The 18,923-nt window shown below is 48.7% G+C and overlaps 1 protein-coding gene across 5 annotated transcripts in view; it reads left to right on the top strand.

Moving 5' to 3' along the window:
- GPM6B (glycoprotein M6B) overlaps positions 1-18,923 on the top strand; it is a 154,582-nt gene that overhangs the window by 121,138 nt on the left and 14,521 nt on the right. The gene's annotated exons all lie outside the window — the stretch shown is intronic.

Raw genomic sequence — 18,923 nt, 5'->3', positions numbered from 1 at the left:
TTTTCATTTTGCCTTAAAACCTGGATTGCGGCTTCCGGTGAATGACCAGGAAGTCTGACTTGGGCTTTCGTTTTTGCCACCTCGAGTAACACATCCCTTCACCCTGAGTCTGGCTGTTAGGCACCAGCTCTGTGTGTGCCTGTGCCTGCCCAGAGCCAGTTAGAAAAGGCAAGGCGGGCAAGAAACGCCAGCAGACATTTGTTTTCTTGGGTCCTTTGAAGAATGGAGGCTTCTGGAGTCTTGAGTTTTAAAAATCGCCATTAGACATGACATACCCACACGGCGAATCCTGTGCAGCCGTGGAAAGGTGTGATGGATGTGCGATGCACACTGCCGCATGGGTGGCTCTCTGAAACAGGGTGCTGAGTAGAAGAAGCAGACGCACCAGGGCAGGTAGTGTAGGGTTCCATTTATGTGAAATGTCCAGAATCGGCACATCCCGGGAGCCAGAAAGTAGATGAGTGTTTGCTGGAGGCAGGGGGGCAGGGGGAACAAGGAGTGACAGCTGATGGATACAGGGGACCATTTGTGGGGTGATGGAGATGGTTTTCGTTTGCTTGTTAAGTTTTATTGGAGTAGAAGTGACTTACAATGTTGTGTTAGTTTCAGGTGTACAGCAAGGTGACTCCATTTTCTATATATATTTGCGTGTGTGTGTATTCTTTTTCAAAATCTTTCCCCACATAGGCTGTCACGGAGTATTGAATAAATGTCCCCCAGCTATAAAGTAGGTCCTTGTTACTCATTAATTTTGTACGGAGCCATGTGTGTATATATGTTCATCTCAACCTCCCAATCCACCCGTGCCCACAACATTTCACCTTTGGTAACGCTAATTTTGATTGCAGGATCTTGTGGTCTGTTTCTATCTTGTGAAAAAGTCCTTTTGTATCATTTTTAAAATTAGATTCCACATATTAGGGATCTCATCTGATATTTGTCTTTCTCTGTCTGACTGACTTCACTTAGTATGATCATTCCTAGGTTCATCCATGTGGCTGCAAATGGTGTGGTTTCCTTCTGTTTTATGGCTGAGTAATATTCCATTGTATATATGTACCACATCTTCCTTATCCAGTCTCCTGTTGATGGACGTTTTGGTTGCTTCTATGTCCTGGCTGTTGTCACTAGTGCTACAATGAACAGTGGGGTGCAGGTACCCGTTCAAATTACGGTTTTCTCTGGGTGTGTGCCCAGGAGTGGGATTGCTGCACCATATGGTAGTTCCATGTGGAGTTTTTTTTAAGGAACCTCTACACTGCTCTGTACAGTGGTTGCACCAACCTACATCCATTCCCACCAACAGTGTAGGAGGGTTCCCTTTTCTTCACACCCTGTCCAGCATTTATTATTTGTAGACTTTTTGACGATGGCCATTCTGACAGGTGTGAGGTGATGTCAGCATTTCCATGGAGATGTTTTAAAACGAGAGCGTGGCGATGGTTATACCACCCTGTAAATTTACCCCAAACTGTTGGATTGTGCATTTAAAAGAGGTGAATTTTCTATGTAAACTTAGCTCAGTAGGGCAGTCCGTCTGTGCCCCTCGCCCAGCATAATTCACTGTGCACAATTCAGTGGCAGAGAGAGAGAGCGAGAGAGAATGAACAGCACTGGTAAACATGTCAGGAAGGTCACCAAGTTGTCAGAAACTACTGCTGGAGGGAGAACGGTCTTCATTTGAAGAATGTGTTGGAAGATACCAGACCAGTGGGAAATGGAGTCAAAACTAAGCATCTTTTCCTGGACCGGGTGGCAAGGAGTAATCGTCAGTATCTTAGGAGGGGGGAACCCTTGTATTCGTTGCTCAAGTTCTATCCACCTGTTCAGCAGTTCCCAGTGAGTGCGTTGGGATTAGACTTCCTACGTGCCCTTGACCCTCCAACCTGACACCGGAACATGGGCTTTCCAAGCAGCGGCGGCAGCTGAGAAGAAGAAATACAAGCCTCTGCTTTCCTTACTGAAACCTTTGGGGCCACAGTTGTTTGGGAATTCACAAGAGTTTGGGTTTTTGAAAGTGACACGGTGTGCGTAGCCCATACGACACAATGTCCTCAGCAAGGTCTGGGCACCCCGCCTCCGCCGCCGCCAAGTCCAACACATCGATCTTTCTAGAGAGCTGGAGTTGGGGCAGTGATGCCTGCAGACAGCCTCTGGGTTATTCAGGTCAAGTTGAGGAACCAAGTAAATTGAGAGTAGAACAGGTTTTGCTGTCAGAGGAGCTCGATCAAAAACAAAACAAAACAGAACAAAAACAACAGCAGCAACAAAAACAGCTGATCTAAGTTTTCAGAGTTCGGGGAATTCTGGAATGGTATGATGAGAAACCAGAGAACACCAGTAGGATCCCGTTCATTGCTGGGGCTATTTCAGGTGAGAAGTCCGCGAGCAGGCATGTTCTTGTATTAGCGGGAGAAACAAAATCACTGAACTTGGTCTAGAGCATCTTCTTCCCAGATCTGGAAACGGTCGGTCTCCACCACCCGTGGCCACAACCCTGTGTGTGCGGTGGCTGAAGCCACTGCAGGGAATGTGCCTGTGTGGCACTGCGGCCATCTGTGTCTGGAGCCAGGGGCAGAGGCCTCTTGGGGGATGGTGTCAAGAGTACAGCTCGGCCCCGGAGTCAGGGGACCAAACCCAGCTGTGGAATGGCCTTTCCAACTGCTGGGCGGTTTTGCTGGCTCCTGAAATCAACGTGGTTGCTGTTCAGTGCTTAGATCCCAAAGCAGATGGTGTGAGGGAAAAAATAGAGAATTCCATATGGCTCTTGTGTCTTTTTTTTTTTTTCTCCCCCTTTGTGGAGCTCTCAGATTCTGTCCAGTGGGGGCGGGGGAGGGGGGGAGGGAGGGGAAGAGGTTTGGATCCAGGCTGACCCGGGAAGCTTTGCCAAAGGAAAGTGCATCTCCCACCCATGCAGGCGCTTACTGTGGCAGAGCCCACCTCCTCCCTCCCCCCTGCCCCACAAGCTCCTTATTCCCCATCTGAGGTGTCCAGGTGGTTCCAGCTTCCTTTGCCTTGAGCGTTTCCCGTTTTCCTTTTTTGGGTTAGCGCTTGGATGGTTAATCCTTCACCATCTGTTTCTCCTTTCTTTTTTCATTTTTTAACTTCCTCCATCAGGTGACATCCCCATCTTCTCTAGGCCTCCAGGAAATCAAAGCATGGGTGGCCACAAGGGCAGCCCCATGTAACTGTAACGCTGCCTCGGGGACCTAGGGCAGAGATGGTGGCCCTCATGGAAGAGGGAACTGTTAGGCTGTATCTGCATTCTATGGAACAGTGTGCCAGGGAGGCCCTGAGGCTCTCGTGGCTTGTGTTACACAGGCTGCAGGGTGGAGTCAGCAAGTATTGAGGTTCATTCTTCCAAGTGTTGGTCTCGGGACCAGCAGGATGGGCCCCACCGGAGGCGAATTACAAATGCAGCATCTCAGGCCCCACCCCAGACCTGCTGAATCAGAGTCCGCACTTGGGCAAGATGTCCAGATGGCTCTGATGCACACTGCAGTTTGAGAAGCTCTCCCTTCGAGGAAGGTCCAAAAGCCAGAAGGGAAAAGACAGGAAGGAATGGAAGAAGTGCACTTACCCTCCAAAGTTCTCCAAATTTCTGTGTTTGGAAAAGACGAGGAATTGCCTAAGGTGTCCATTCTCCTTTCCCTATTAATTGGGCCGGGGGGGGGGGGGCATGTTTAAGACCTGTCGGTCTCTAATGCACCGAGTGCTGGTTTGTGTGGAAGGGCAGCAACCTCTGCTTCTCTCAGCTACTTGGCTCAACACATGCCTCCTCTTATTCCTTTGTTTGAAATCTTGGTGAAGAGAGTGGGGAGGGGGCGTGAATGTGGGAAAGGCTGGTTTCCTTGGGGAGAGAATGAGGGGGAAGCAGCTGATAGAAACTGGGGGCGGTTCTCAAGTGCCCCTCGCACCCTTCTTTAATATAATCCAGTGACATGCAAGATGCCATCCCTTACTATAGGCTGGAAGCGGACTGACCAAGAATGATTATTCAGGTGCTGGTAAACCTGCGTGTGGTTCAGCCTCCAATCTGCCAGGTAAGGAGTCGGATAAGATGGCCGTAGATAATTCCAGGAATCCCAGAGAGCACTCTCTCACGTCTGATCTACAACAGAGGCTGCAGGGAGAGGGCAGGAATGTTGGCGTTTAGCTGAGACTTTGGCAGGATGCCCATGGGTTGGGCTTTCCATGGCTGAGCCTGGCTTCCCGAGTGGCCAGGTGGGGCAAGCAAGGTCCTGCCGTCCGCTGCCACGTCACAGGTCGCCCATCTGCCCAGGTGTGACCTGAGAAGGAGGGCCCCCTGTGATCCCCAGTCTCCCTCTGGAGACTTCTCTGCTGTGGCTCTTTTCTGAAAACACCCAGTTGGGAAGCTTAACTCTTCATGTGCGTCATCGGGCTCTGTGGCTGGTCAGGTGCGGACTGGAGCCAGTGGTCTACCGGTGTCACTTGGGCTCTAGGGCGGGGCTGCCCTTCCCCGGAGTCTGGTTGGGGCTCTCTTGGTCTACACCGCATTCGCCAGGGGACACGCCCAGTCTTTCAGAAGGCTTCCTGTGACTCAAGGTGTTTTCAGGTTAAATGGAGGCAAACAGTGGACCCAGAGCGAGTGTATTCCTGCTCGGGTTCATGCTGTAATGTTTCTGAGTTTTTTTTTTTAAGAGTTCTGTGCATTTTGTTTTCTTCTGTGGGTCGATTATTTCATTGTCAAATCACCTGCGGTTTTCACACAAAATATGAGCCAGTGTAGAGTAACTCTTTAATAGCTTATTTGCCAAAGACTACTCTGTCAGCCATATACCTGTAATTTTTCTTTGCCAAATGTTCAGCTCTTTATCAGCTATACCACTGGTATATGATTAGCACTCCCTTATGCAGCAGTGGCTGTGACTGTGTCTGTGGGACGTAGGACCCTCTTGGCCTTTTGGTCTCATGTCTGTTCCTCAGCTCACCCTGGGAGGCAAAGCAAGCAGTAATGAAAAGCAAATCAGTCAATCAGTATTGAGGGTTGAACAGGAGCTTTCTATCAGGAACAGTGTCTGGTTTTAGGGACACGGTCTCGGATTAGTCAAAGCAGCAGTTCGCAGTCTTTTACAAATAGTGACACCTGGCCTTTGCTTTCTTGCTGATATCCCTCGTGTTAAATGTTTTTGGTTAGAGTTAATTAAAATTAATTTCATCTTGAACGCTTTTGCCACCCTTAGTGCTCACTGGGGATACTGGGAAGCAGTTGGGAAGCAGCTGAATCTGTTGCTGGAGGCTCGCATCCTCGTGCCTCCCCAGGCTGTATCCTTTTGGGTCCCTCTTCACTCACAAATAGGTCCCCCCACACGTACCCCCATGTGGTTCCGTATCTGTCCAAAGCTTATATAAGATGGCTGGTGCACCGGGAAGCAGAAAGCTGTGGGTGTCAGAGTCATTTGGGTGGGATGAGGTTTTCTCTGAGGAGCATTGTGCTTGGATGCTCTGGGATTCCTCTGGGAACTCCTATGGACAGTGCTGTCACCCCAAGTGACGAGATGCCAGGCCAGTAGGAGAGGCAGGTGCATCAGACCGAGCCTTTCCATGGTCTTAAAACCATCCTCTTATTATTCCCCTATTCTGCCCCAGTAGCAGTACACACAGGGTACAGAGATTCCTGTGGGGACGTGGCTTATTAGACCAGGCTGGTGATGCCGCCCACCGCGCTTTTGCGAGTAAAGGTTTATTAGAACCAGCCACGCCCATTCATTTAGAGATCCTCTGGGGCCACTTTCCTGTGACAGCAGCAGAATCGAGTGGTTGCAGCCATATGCCCCGCCAAGCCAAAAATAGTTACGGTCTGGCCCTTTCTAGGAATGAATTGCCGACCCCTGACTGAGAGTAACTGCATTCTTAGCTCACGTGGCAAAGTCAACCTACTGATGGTAGGCAAGACCTAAGAATTTTCTCGTCACTCAGTTTCCTAAAATCTTCTCCACCTGATATCCCTCAGCTTCTTCTCCCCAGGTTCCAGAACCCTCGCTTCCTGGAGTACCTGGTGTTCATAGGCTTTAGATAAACTCTCGGCCCTTCTTCAGATGGTGCCTTGTCTCTTTCTGGAAGCTTAGCCCCCTTGGCCCCTTCTAGGTCCTTCTCTGAGTATTTCCCGAAATAAACCAACTCCTTTTATTAAATGGATGCCATGGAGCTCTTTTCATCTATTATCCCATTCATTGTACTTTGACAAGTTTTTTTTTTTTTTCTGTGATACATAAAAGACCACTTATATATTATTTCATGTAACATTTTGGGGTCATTTTTGTAAGTGATTTTTTAATGTATGGGCCTCTGAGACCATTAATGAGAATCACCAAGGATGCTGGTTAGGCGTTCCCGTTGTGGCTCAGTGGGTTAAGAACCTGACTACTATCCATGAGGATGCGGATTCAATCCCTGACCTCGCTCAGTTGGTTAAGGATCTGGCGTTGCTACAAGCTGTGGTATCGGTGGCAGAAGCAGCTTGGATCTGGCATGGCTGTGGCTGTGGTGTAGACCAGCACTGTAGCTCTGATTAGACCCCTAGCCTGGGAACCTCCATGTGCCGCGGGAGCGGCCCTTAAAAAAAAAAAAAAAAAAAAGAAAAAGAAAAAAAAAACGATGCTGGTTAAACATTCAGATTGCCAGCACCCCACCCCTAACCTGCAGGCTGAGTCCTAGGAATTTGGTATGTATATAAGCTCCCCACATAGTTCAGATCCACACTAAAATCTGACCACCACTGCTCAATACATAGAGAATCATATCATTGGCTGATAAAACAGTTCCTTATTACAGCATCTGTGGTAAAGTATTCCTGTTGAAAATACCTTTCCAAGGAACAACAGGAACTTGAAATTCACAAACAGCTTATATACGGTTTTACTCTCAAGATGCCCAAAGCCAAATCACCACATCCTTAGCCGACAGTGAATTTGAAGCAAACTCTTCTCGATGTTTTAATATCGTCATTGCATCTTTGGGTATTGAAAAAGAAATGCAAAAAGATTCTCTGGTAGAGCTGCAGGCAACATTCACAAGTGCAAGCTGTGTATTGTTATCTCTTGCCGCCTAACAAATCCAGCTTCAACTTCACGGCCAGGAACAACAGAAATTCTCTCAGTTTCCGTAGGCCAGGAGCCTGGGCCCTGCTTCGCTGTGTCAGGGTCTCTGACAAGGCTGCCCGGAAAGCACTGGCCATGGCTACAGTCCCATCTGAAGGCACAGCTGTGGAAGAATCCGCTTCCCAGATGACATGGGTGCTTGTTAGCAGGACTTAGTTCCTCGATGACTGTGGTGCTGAGGGCCTCAGTTCCTCCCTAGCTGTTGGCCCAAGACCCCCCGACGCTTTGCCCTGTGGGCTTTCCCATGCCTCCCTCATGCCACGGCAGCTGGCTTCATCAGAGAGAAGCCAGCCAGGGGAGCGGCTCAGAGAGAGTGCCAGCAAGAGAGAGGCAGTGCGAGGAAGAGGGAAGTCGGGCTTTTGAAGCCTGATGGGGAAGCGGGTCAGCAGGTTCAGCCCACACTGGGGGGGGGAGGGACTCACACAAGGGTGTGAGTATCAGGAGGTGAGGACCATCACGGGGTGTGTGTGTGTGTCGGTGGGGGGAGGGGGGGGGTCTTATAAGGCTGCCTGCCACCAGCGCTGTACACGGTTCAAGATGGAAACGCATCACATCGTTTGCCCCCCTTAGGGCACTGTTTTCTCTCCTTAATGACAAACCAAGTGGGGGGAGCCTACAGGATATGCCACAGGACCTGTCCCCCCAGCCCAGGCCACCCAAGCTGATGTGGCTCCTGGCTTTTGCTGCCTGTTCTTAGTTTCCAAAAGGGATTGGTAGCCTTTTGCTCTTACCAGCATCTTTTGTAAAAATCGAATTTAAGAAGCAGATCTTGAAAAAAGCAGCGGGTTTTTTTTAGAAGCTTTTTTGGAGGTGTAATTGACATGCATAAACTGCATATATTTAAAGTGGCCCTTTTTCTTGTCTTTTTAGGGCTGCTCCCGTGGCATATGGAAGTTCCCACCAGGCTTGGGATCACATCGGAGCTGTAGTCGCCAGCCTACGCCAGAGCCACAGCCACACGGGATCCGAGCCGCGTCTGGGACCTACACCACAGCTCACGGCTACGCCGAATCCTTAACCTACTGAGCGAGGCCAGGGATCAAACCTGCAACCTCATGGGTCCTAGTTGGATTTGTTTCTGCTGTGCCATGACGGGAACTCCTAAAGTGGCCTGTTTGATACGTTTTGACATCTCTGTGCCCAGGAAACCAGCACCACAAGCAAGCTGGTGACCTGCCAATCCCCAGATTTTCCCGGGTCCCTTTGCAAGCCCTCCAACTCTTAGCAGCCACTGATTTGCCCTCTGTGTCTCTGGGTGAGTTGACATTTCTGGAATGACCCTAATGACGATTTGTTTGTGTATATTCTCTCCTCTTTTCTCACCAAGCTATTCCCCTAAAATGTTGTGTGACACTGGCTGCTTCGTAGCTCCAAGGTTTGCCTGAGTTTTACCCTTCTTCCCTCCATGGAATATGCCCTGTGCCCTTAGAAGAAAACCCTCACAGACCCATTCTGCTCCCACCTACAGTGCAGGAGTTGAGTTTGCACCCACTCGCATCCAGCCTACACCCTGGTGCCAGATTAAGCTCTTAAAAGCATGCCTCAGATCATGTCACTCGCCTGCTCACAAACCCTCCCTCTGTGCCCACTGCCTGTGAAACGAAGCACACGAGGCTTCAGGCTGGCATGGAGGCCTCCCCACGGGAGCCCCACCAGCCTCTTTAGCTTCTTGCCGATGCCGTGAGAAACTCAATCAGGCCCTGAACACGCCCTCCCCGCATTGGTCTCCCTCTCCTTCCCTCCTGCTTGTCCATCTGTCCTAACCATGGGCTCCTTCTGTTCAAGGCCTGTCTTACACCGCTGCCGCCCACACACCCCTTCCTAAGCTCCCCCACGCTAAGCCAAGGAGATCTGTCCCTCCTTCCCTCCCCATGTCCCTAAGTTACCTCTTGTTCTTTATTCTACTTGCATGACGTCTGGAATGTTGGTGTCCCTCGCCCCACTCCACAATGTCAATGCCAGGAGGGAAGACCAAACCCTTGCGGCCCCCAGCACAGTGCCTTGCACACAGCAGCAATTCAGTAGACACGCACCGGATTCGGTAGAGTCCAGGAACGCACAGACACTGTCACCCAGATGGTCGAGGAGGTTGAGTGCTGCTCCAGCTTCATACTGCCTGCCGGGAGGTCTCAGCTTTCCTGAACACCCTACAGGTCCCTGTGCTCTGAAAATCTCTGTCGTTTGGATTTAGAGCCAGCTTCCCCTGCCCACTGTCGCTTTCCCTGGTTCTTTGCGCCCCACGTCCCCAGGCTAAGAGCCCACACGTGGTCTTCAGGGAAACCCAAGCCAGTTCCCACAGAAGGCGAAGGAAGAGACTAACAAGCGTGTGTTTCCTGACTTTGTTTATTCTCACCATGCGAACATTGCTTTCCTTCCATGCAACTGCTTATCTTCTACTACCCAAGCCACACTGCAAACGCTAGACGCTCATCTTTTTTGTTGTGAGCCATACGGAAAGTCCTAGACGCTTGTCTTTTTAAAGATTTTTCACAGCATTGCACAAAAATGAGAATTTCTGGCTTAACAGATTTTAGGACAAGCTTTTAAAAGGATCCGTTGATGGAGTTCCCATTGTGGCTCAGCAGGTTAAGAACCCGACATAGTCTCTGTGAGGGTCTGATCCCTGGTCTCGTTCAGTGTGTAAAGGATCTGGCGTTGCCATGAGATGTGGCGTAGGTCGCAGACACAGCTCGGATCGGCATGGCTGTGGCTGTGGTGTAGGCCAGTAGGTACAGTTCCCATTTGACCCCTAGCCTGAAAACTTCCATGTGCCGCAGATGTGACCCTAAAAATGCGCGCGCGTGCGCGCGCGCGCACACACACACACACACACACACACACCCCTGCTAAGACAATTCCCTGTACATTACTGAAAATGGTTTCCACGTTCTTGGCGTTACATAATGGACTTTAATGCCTATGACTCTAAGAAGGTCAAGAGAGAATTGAGAAGCAGCCTGTCTGTCATTTGAGTGATTTCTCACTTAGGTTATTTTTCACTTAACAGGAAGCTCCCCTGTCCACTGCGTGAGACCTTCTTAATGCGATATACCAGTGGTTTACAGACTTAAGGTGTTTAGTCCCTCTATAGTCTTAGAAATAATTGAAGACCCCAAAAAGCTTTTTGTTCATGTGGGTTGTATCTATAAATACTTTTATATTACAAATTATAACTGAGAAATGTATTCTTTAGTAATAACACTGTCATTATAGAAGTTAAAAGCAGTATATTTTAAGTTGAGCTCAGAAATAAGACATTTTTTTCCTTTAAAAAAGTAATAAATGTATTTATTTTTCAATAATAAACTCCTGACATGTTAAATATTTAGGAAAGGTAACTTTTTTCCAGGCAAAATAAAACCTGAGTGAGAAGAGTAGCACTGTTTTACCTTTTTGCAAATCTCCTGAATACGTGGCTTAATATTCAACAGCCGGGTTCTTACATCTGCCTCTGCATTCATTCGAAGGCATCTTGGCGTATCTAGTTTTGGTCGAAGCATATGATAAAAGTCAGTCTCTCACAGATAGGGGGTTGGAGAAGGTTGGAATGTTTTAATGGCTTTTTCATACATTCGTGGACCTCTTCCTTGATAGTATACCCAAATCCAACAAGTGGTGGTTTCTTAAAGATTACTTATTATGTGGAAACGAAAACAGTGTCAGTGAACTTTCTCTACTCGGTTCCGTTAAGATCTGTTGCTCTACCTTGAAACTGGATGGGCGGTGTATTCGAGAATGATTGTGTAATCCCGCACATTGGCCATCTGGAAAATACTGGTTCTCTGAGCTGTGCAGACCTTCCAGGTGTTGACACATTTCATTAGACTATAATCCACAAAGTCCCATTCATTAACGTCACCACCAGCTTCATTAAGAATCCTTTTAAATACCGGGAAGCAGGGACTTCCACTATGGCAGGTGCAAGTTTTCTAAAATTGACTGGCAACAGATATTAAGAGTTGTTTTCTTTGAAGCGGTGAGCTCATTTAGATCAGCTTTGAGACAATTTCTTCCAAATAACCAAGTCCATGTGTGTACAATGTGATGTTGCAGGTACAGCATTGTAGTTCAACATCTGTATACACTGTGGAGTGATCACCACCACAAGTCTTGTTACCACCCATCACCCGTACAGTTGACCCCTTCACCCACTTTGCCCACTTCCTTCCCCACTGGTTGGTTGCCACTAATCTGTTCTCTGGGTCCGTGAGTTGTGGGTTTTTTGGTTTCCTTAGATGCCACATAGGAGTGAAATCATATGGTATTTCTTTTTCTCCATCTGACTTTTCACACGTAGCATAATGCCCTCAAGGTCCACCCATGTTGTTGCAAACGGCAGGATTTGATTCTTTTTTGTGGCTAAGTAGTGTTTCATTGAGACGTGTGTGTGTGTGTCTGTGTGTATCATGTCTTTATCCATTCCTCTCTTGATGGACACTTAGGTTGTTTCCATGTCTTGGCTATTGTAAATAATGCTGCAGTGAACACAGAGGTGCATATACCTTTTTAAATTAGTATGGAGATGCCTTAAAAAAATTTAAGAATTACTGATATGACCAAAGCTATTTTACCTCTGTGTGTTTATCTGGAGGACATGAAAAGTCCGTTTTCCCATAGCGGCTGCACCAATTTACACTCCTGCCAACAGGGCGCATCTGTTCCCTTTCCTCCACATCTCGACCAAGGCTTTGTTTTGTTTTTGTTTTGTTTTGTTTTGTTTTGTTTTTTGGATAATAGCCACTCTGACAAGTGTGAGGTGCTATCTCATTGTGGTTTTGACTTGCGTTTCCCTGATAATTAGTGATGTTGAACATCTTTTCCTATGCCTGTTGGCTCTCTGTCTTCTTCCCAAGTCTTAATACCAATATAGCTTGTTTACTTGTTTTTAAAGAGAAAAATGGCATTCCACCCAAAAACAAGGTGCTGGTTCAGCTCATAACTCAATTACATGAGAACTTTTCATTGTGTCTTGGTACGTAGCAGACACGCTGTATGCATCTTTCCCGTTTCATGGCACACATATTCAAGAGGTGTGTACTTGGGTTTAGATTTATTGAAGCTGGTGATGTTTTACCACAACTAGGACATTTTACAGTGAAACTGTCTCATTTATTCATGTTTTTCTTGACTTGGTGATGAAAACTGTTGCGCTCATCAGTACACGTTGCTGCCACTGGCTGATTCGCGCTAAGCCATCAGCAGCTTTACTGTGCGGACGTCGACACAGTGAAAAAGTCAGAGTCATCTCGAGCTATCGTAAAGATAGCTTTGCCCTCTCAGACCTCCTGAAAGAGCCTCGGGGCCTCCCAGCAACCTCACCCTCACCCCCTGCTGTACAGACCCTCCGACGAGGGAGAGCCTCTGTTTTCTCATGGTTCAGCACGGAGCCAATGGACCTGGGAGTGGGTGCGAAATGCAAACTGTACAGCCCTCGCCCAGACCTGCCTGTTTAATCTGCATTTTAGCAGGATCCCCAGAGAATTGATATGCACATTCAAGTTGGAGAAGCAGTGCTCTTTAACGGGGATCTGTCGATTTTGCCTATAAAGGGCCAGATGGTAAATATCTGGCAACTACTCAACTCTGCCTTTGCAGCTTGAAAATAGCCACACACGGTACATAAAGGGATGTGTTTGGCTGTGTTCCAATAAAACTTTATTTATAGACCTAGAAATTTGAATTCCACATACTTGTATCATGAAGTATCATTATTCTTTGAGTTCGGGGGTTTTGGGGGGAAATTATTTAGAAATATAAAAAGGCCTCCTGAGTTCGCAGGCCATATGGAGCACTGAGTTTGGCCCGTGGGCCACAGCTGGTTCCACCTGTGGTGGAACAATTGTTCTCCGACTCAGAGTCACCAGGGGAGCTTTTTTTTTTTTTTTTTAATCAATACCTCTAATTCCTGAGTGAGTCCCACCCCAAGAAATTCTGATTTACTGGGTCTAAGGTGAAGAGTCTGGGCCTCAGGGCTTTTGAAGGTGCTCTAGGTAGATCTAGTGTGCAGCAAAACCTGAGATCTGCTCTATAATATTTTGTAAACAAAGTAAGCTTTCATTAAGGCCCCCCCCCCAGTTTTAATTGGAGAATTGGGCAGTGTCTCAGAGCAGGACTGTATAAACATGGCAGCCTTAGAATGGTGTTTCTCACCCTTGACACTGCGTCCCCTCATCCTTTGTTGGGTGGAGGACCGTCCTGTACACTGAGGGATGTTCAGCAGCATCCTGGCTTCTCCCCACCACATGCCAGTAGCGCCCCGCCAGTTGTGATGACTTGAGATGTTGCCACACGTCCCCTGGGGAGCCAGATCGCATCCCCCGTGGAAAACCACTAAGGTGAACACTGCAGAGCATGGGTGTTGTACTGTCTCAGGAATTCCCCGCCTTGGTGCTGTTGACAATGGGGTTGTGTAGTTGTCGAGGTGCTGTCCTCTGCCCTGTAGGAGGCCAAGTAGCTCCCTGGCCTGTACTCAACAGAGCCAGTAGCATCCCATCCACCAATCGCGACAACCACAAATATCTCCAGACGTTGCTCCTGGTCCTCGGGGGTGGCCCCATTACCCCCTGGTGGGAAGCGCTCCTTAAGCCACAACTCAGTCCCCTGACATCCACTTTTGTTTCCCTTAAGAGGACTCTCTCCACCTCTCTTTTCCTTTTGGTGCTTGTCTGAAAGTTGCAGAGTTGTGTCTTTCTTTCCTTTTTGATTTTGTGGTTCTTTAGGAAACAGTAAAGCAGCAAGGAAGGCCATGCGTAGAGGGTGTGTGTGAGTGTGACAGTCATTCCCGGGGGAAGAATCTGAGCCCTTGTTGCTGCTGGCTCTCCTTCTGGGCCAGCATTAAATCTGCAGCCAGGATCACAGGCATCTTGGGGCAAATCACTGGGCCGTTATGAACTCACAGCCATGGCAACGGCCATCCGCCAGCCCGAGGACAAAACATGTTTTATTCTCTTGTTCTGCACAAAAGGTTCTAGAGATGCCGGAGACAAAATGGCCATTGAGAGGGCGAGGCATTGATGCGTATTTTTTTCTCCCTACTGTGTGGTTTATACTGAAACTATCTTAGGCCAGTGCACACTGGAGGTTTTGTGTGAGAATCAAAACTGAAAATTCTCCTTAGCCTCAGAGACTGGCTAAATGAAGGCTGAAGGAGTTAGTAACCCAAGAGGGGTTGGGGGTGGAGGGCTTGCCAAGAAGTACTGAGAATTACTGGTTAAGTGCGCTAGAAAACCTAGCCGTGATGTCTTTTTTCCACAAGAAGTCCACAGGCGTCCCCCAGACGCTTTCCTTGCACTTTCTGGATCATGTTAACCAGCGGTGCCATTGCTGGTTTGAAGCTTGGGAAAACTCAGCCTGTGGATTTATAGGAATATCCAAAGAAAGCACTGGCCTTCCTTAGCTAGCATAAACTTGTCACAGCGTGGCACTCTCCTGACCCTTGGCACCACCACCTCTCTCTTTAAAAACATCAGCCTGGCCTGTGACTTCTCATGCTGGTGACAGCCCTAAGCACAGATCCAGGTCCTTTGTCCGGTGGGAGGAAAGCGGGGTGATAAGCCAGTCTTCTCCAGTCCTGTCTCTGGTATGGCGCTAAAGCATCTTTGATGTGAAAAATTTGAGGTTAATTGCACTCGCCTGGCTCAGGAAACAAAACATTCTAGTTGCACTCTTTTTAAGACAGCTGAACAGCTTGGAACATTTTGTTTTTCTTCATTGCGGGTCCTGGGCACTTGGCATTTGATTTGCAAGTGGCTAGAGTTTTTGGCCAAGCCCAGCAGGCCACCTCTTAAGGGGAAAACAGCAAACACAAAGGCAGGCGCTTCATGCAGACTCTCAACGCTGCTGCTCCGAGATTGAGAAGGTGGGACTGGTGACTAGCAGTGGGCTTCCTAGACTTCCATGTGCACAACTGAGGGCTTGTTCAGATGCAGGTTCTGATTCAGTTGGTCTAGGGTGGGGCCCAAGATTCTGCATTTCCCCCAAGCTCCCTGCTGAAGCTTGTGCTGCTCGTCCAAGGACCAGACTTGGCAAAGCGGAGGGGCTAAACACTTTCAACTGATACATGGTTCGCTCGTCTTTCCTTGACCTCTGAAAGTTTCCACTGCTGTCCAGGAGAAGCTGACAACGTCCAGTATCAGCTCTTTGGATCTACAGACCTGCTTATCCAATTGCCTACCAGAAACCCTCCCTTAAGATGACATCCACTCAGCATGTCTAAAACTGAACTCGGCATCTTTGTCCTCAAAGCCTAGCCCACTTGGGTCAACCCCCCCTAAGGGAACAACACACCATCCACCCAGTTACATGTGCAGAAGTTGAGGAGGAGTCATCCGTGGTAGCCGTCAGTCCGTCCCAAGTCCTGCACTGCATCCCCAGCAAGCCGCCCCAGTTGGCATCGCAGACCTCTCTCAGACCCATCACTTCCTTTCTCTCCTGCTGCCTTCGCCCTGGTCCAGGCGCTGGTCGTCTTTGGCCTGAATCATTGCAGCTAGCTCCTCCTCATCACCACAGGCGCTTTGGGGGTCTTTCACAACCCTAGTCTTGGCTCCATGGTTAAAAGTGTTGTCTTCACGTGACGCTGAGGATAAAGTCCAGAGTCCTCCAGGTGGCCCGGAAAGCCCTGGGAAGCTCAAGCTCCAAGAGGCCCCTCCTGTCTTCCCTGCCCCACCCTCACCGTGTGCTCTCCCTGTTCTGGTCTCTTCCATGCCCGGGAAGGCGACCTGGTCTTTTCCACTGTCGAGCTTCTGTTCATGCTGGTCCTGTGTCCAGGAATGCCCTCCCCAACCCATTCCTCTCTCCCTTTTCCTAATAAACTGAAATCTTCCCTTCATATCTAAGGTGCAGGGCTGGCCCTGGTCACCCCCCAGAAGCCCAAGCAAATCCCCCTGGTCACCTCCCCTAGCACATCTGAGCTCAGAGCCACTGGAGTAATGTCTGTTCCCCTGTAGAGGATAGACTCCATCAGTGTGTAGCCCACACCTACCTTAGCTGGCCGCGGAGTGCCCAGCATCCAGCCCACTACCCGGGACATGAGAGGCACTCTGGTGAGCACTGAATGAAATGGGAGGACTGAATGAACGGACAGCGGCTCCCTCCTAGTGCCCAGCCTCACCCGCATCTGTTATCCTGCTCCGCGACAGCTTCAGTTCGATAAAGCCTTTAGGAGACGCTGGTACCCAAGATGGTGGTGACACCAAGGTTGTGGGGAGAAGCTGCTCCTGTTCAAATGGGAACCCAGCTGCGCCTTCAGGGACCCCTGGGCTAATAACTCCTTCTTCCAAATGCGTTGCAGGTGGTTTCATGTTGATTCTCTTTGGGTCATGTGGAGAATTTAATAATTGAGTCATTAGCCATGGATGGTTCTTCAGAACCTGATGGCTAATGCTTTGAAGACCATTGTTTCATAGGTTTTGTTGGGTTTTGTCATTATTTCAGGCAGGAGGATAAACTGGGGCCCTGATACTCCATCGTGGCCAGGAGCCAGGAATCGTTCTGTGCACTTAGGTACCTGTCACTGTTGCCGAATTTGGCTGGTAATAAGAGATAGCAGGTGGAGCTGCCACCATGAAGAGGTGGCACGATTTTTGAGGCCAGTGGTCCTCAGAGTTGAGCCAACATGAGAATCCCCCCCCCCCAAAAGGCCTGGGAAAGCACAGAGGAGTGGCTGTCCTGCCACCCCTCCCCCCATTTTCTGACACACTTGTTCTGGGCTGGGACCCAAGAACTTGCATCTTTACTGTGTTCATGAGGGATGTAGATGCTGCCAGTCCTGGGACCACAGTCTGAATGCCAGGGCTTCCAGATAGGGCTCTGCAGCCTCTTTTCTGTAAGTGGTAAATATTTCAGGCTTTAAAAGCCATGCAGTCTCTCTCTCAATTCTGCCACTGTGGGGCCAAAAGAGATGATGTGTAAATGAAGGGGTGTAAGCTGTGTCCCTGTAAAATTTTATTTACGAAAATACAGGGTATAGCTTGGCGACCTCTGGTTTCACGGAACATGGACCGTGGACTCTGGGATGGGTGCTACAGCAGGTGACTGCTACTCCCTCTCAGAGCGAAGGGGAAGTAAGGAATTCTTGGACCTGTCAGTCCCTTGAGAGAGTGTGAAGGTCGCGTACTCAGGATGACATGGTGGGCAAGGTGATGTCCGCCTTTCCGGGCTCTATCTTGATCTAATACTATACAATAAAACAATGCCATATACAGTAATAAGAACCCCTCCTGTCTCCTCCTGTTTAAGTATATCCAGGACTGGCTCCATAATTTGCAAGCCCAGTGCAGAAGTGAAAACTCAGACATCCATGTTCAAAAATTATTAGGAATGTTAAGATGGCAGTGGCAAAGCATTACACCAAGCATGGGGTACAGTGAGGAGCGATCCATTTATAGATAGCTAGATACCCACCACACATGCAATTTCAGCCCTGCGGGTAAACTGGTCAACCACGCTAGACTAAGCTCTGCATCCAGCTGTATTATTTCCTATAGATTTTTCCCAGGTTGTATTTCACAAGCATCTGCTCACGTTGGCCCACAGGGTCCAGAAGAGTCTTATCTGTGCCTGTGGAATGACAGTGATCAGTAGGGTGACCTGTGTTCTACTGGAGCCAGGGCTCTGTGTTCGCAAATAAAATCATCTACTGCAAAGCTAAGAGCATTGGCTTCTGCTGAGAGAGGAGCATTCATTGGAGTGATCCCCCAAATTCTCGACTCCCTGGTTTTTCCCTGCTGTTCTAAAACCAGCCCCACAGCACGGGGCAGATGGAGCCCATGAGCGAGAGAGAAGTTGGAGGGGAACTTTAGCCTTGATCTCGGTGGTGAATTAGGGACTGAGCAGCATCATTCTTGTCTTTTTGAGCCAGGGAACAGCTGTGATAGTTCGTTTGAAAGAAGCAGGATGCTCTAACCCCTCAGATGAAAGACTGCTTTGAAGTGGCAACTGTGGATTTGGAAGGATGAGTTGTATTGTTAAAGGGCCAGTGTGCTTCATCGTAACACCTAACCCTAACTCCAGACGGTCAGAAAGGGCGTGGGCTCATTCCCATCACAGACAACAGAAATCTTCGGCAGTTGGTAGTCTATCAGGTTATCTGTCAGCATCCCTGTTGGCTATTTAAATGTATCCTGCATCCAGGTTTTTTCTTTAGACAGCCTTTCTGGACCCTTCTCCAATATGAATTACACGTCCTTCCTGTCCCTCTATCTCCTCTTCTTCCCCGCCCGCCGTCCGCTAGCTCTCTAGCAGTCTCTGTCTTGGTGCTCCTCATGCTGTGCTCTAGAAATTCCATTACTTGTCCGCCTGCAGCATTAGACCGATTTCCTTGACAGCAACCAAGACATCTTGTTTTAGATTCACGTTCCCAGTGCCAAGCGCCGTGCTTAGCACCCTGTAGATCTTCAAAAAGTAGGGACTAGATGAAATCCAACATAACATTCAGGAGTTCCCATCGTGGAGCAGCAGAAACGAATCCGCCTAGGAACCATGAGGTTGCAGCTTCAATCCCTGGCCTCGCTCAGTGGGTTAAGGGTCCGGCGTTGCCGTGAGCTGTGGTGTAGGTCACAGACACAGCTCGGATCTGGCTTTGCTGTGGCGTAGGCCGGCGGCTACAGCTCCTATCAGACCCCTAGCCTGGTAACTTACATATGCCATGGATGTAGCCCTAAAAAGCAAAAAAAAAAAAAAAGGAAAAAACAAAGTAAAATTCAGAACCTAGCTTATGTCATAGAAAATCGAAGTATGTGGCAAGTCGAAATATATCTTCTACAGCTGTGTTCCATAGTGATAAAAAATTCCTGTATCTCTTCT

The sequence above is a fragment of the Phacochoerus africanus genome, chromosome X, assembly GCF_016906955.1.
Source record: "Phacochoerus africanus isolate WHEZ1 chromosome X, ROS_Pafr_v1, whole genome shotgun sequence".
In the NCBI taxonomy this organism is placed as follows: Eukaryota; Metazoa; Chordata; class Mammalia; order Artiodactyla; family Suidae; genus Phacochoerus; species Phacochoerus africanus.
Note: the sequence above shows the minus strand (reverse complement) of the source record. Positions and strands in the feature narration are given on the sequence as shown.